Source organism: Octodon degus, unplaced genomic scaffold (genome assembly GCF_000260255.1).
Source record: "Octodon degus isolate 3935 unplaced genomic scaffold, OctDeg1.0 scaffold00424, whole genome shotgun sequence".
Classification (NCBI taxonomy): Eukaryota; Metazoa; Chordata; class Mammalia; order Rodentia; family Octodontidae; genus Octodon; species Octodon degus.
In genome coordinates, this window is record NW_004525000.1 from 1 (window position 1) to 1,754 (window position 1,754).

The window sequence follows — 1,754 nt, forward strand, 5'->3', positions numbered from 1 at the left end:
TGAAAAATGCGTAATTTTTGGTCGCACTGTGTTTAAATAAGTGGACCAGTAAGTTGTTAATTTTAATTATTTTTAATTTGCTTTTTGTCCTGTAAGACATGTGGGAACCATTACTTTTGAAGAAACAGTAAAGGAGAGCTTAGAGATGTCTGGCCCAAACTTTTTCATGGCTCTCTTTTGGATATCTATGTTTATTTTAACATTGATGTAAGAATATTTTAAAAACATATTTTATGTAGACTTCCTAGAATACCCATAGTTTTTAAGATTTCCAGGGCAATAAGAACTCTTTCTGAAGAAACTGTTGCAGACTTAATGCAAAGGTGAGAACCAGTTACAATTCCTGTGAAATACTAAATTTTAGTGTGTGATGCAGCAACTATTTTACTTTGCTCACAGTTTTTGTGAACCAGGAATTCAGAGAGTAAAGAGTAGGCATGGCTTATCTTTGGTCTACTGAGCCTTAGATCTCAGCTGAGAGAATCCAAGCTAGTGCTGGAGTCTTGGGAAAGCACTCCCACTCCCACTGCTGGGATTTGATGATATGCATGGGATGGACCTTCAGAAAGAACTGTTGGGCCATATCATGTATTCATGGCCTCTTCCCCCATTTAGCTGTCTGGGCTTCTTTGCAACAATATGACTCAATGAAAAGGCAAATGTCTTGAAAAAATAGGAGAAACTTTTTTTTTCTCTGATCAAGTCTGAGAGATCATACTATTTCCCTTGTGCCTTAGCCACAGCTCACCCAGATTTAGGGGAGCAAATAATTGGCTTTCTCTCAGTTACTCTTCTCTTGTTGCTGAGACAAATACCTGACAACCAAAATGAAGGAAGGAAAGATTTATTTAGCTCACAGTTACTGGAGGTTTCAGTCTATACTCAGCTGGCTCCAAGACAGAGTGGCACATGGCAAAGAGTAACCTTTCATGGCAGCAGCAAAGAGCAGAGGGCCAGTGGAGGAGTAGCATCAACAATGGCTACTGAGAGCAAGTCTGTCTCCCTTAAGTTGCATGCAGGCTATCTGCCCCAGGCTGGGAGTAATACTCACACCCATAATCCCAGTGGCATTTACACCCATAATCCCAGCAGCACTCACACCCTTAATCTCAGTGGATCATGAGTTAATAACAAACTCTAGAAGTCTACCTCATGACTGCATGAGACTTTGGGGGGACAACCAGACACAAACCATAGCAGGCTTGCACCTCTAGATAAAAGGAATTCTGGAAAAAAACACAGAGAATGAAAGATGCTTTACTATCACTTGGAGAAATACAGTATGTCCTGGTTAAACATTCTGTTTTTGTCTAACACTAGAGAATGGCCATGTAGCCTTTTATGTCATAGATTATTACCTTGTTTGGGTTTTACGTAGAGACCCTTAGAAATCATACATCATTCACCTTATCCTTATAGCTATCCTATTCAGGGTAAATAGCATGTGCACAGGTTTATAATATCCTACAGTTGATTTTTCAATCTTTATTTGCTGTGTGTATGTATAGTGGGGCTATTGTATCTGAAGGATAAGAAGTTGGATTGGCAGTTGAAATGATTGGCTTTACTTGGAACTGCACAAGAATGACAGTATTGTTCTCTTTGGGTTATTTTTATAGGTACATTTTTTATAGGGTTATGCTTTTCCAAGTATCTTACTGAAACTGAGAATGTTGACTTGTGAACCAGGTCAAGTTAGTCATTTTACTTTTATTTCTGCGATTTGTGCAGGAAATATAAATTATATTTACATA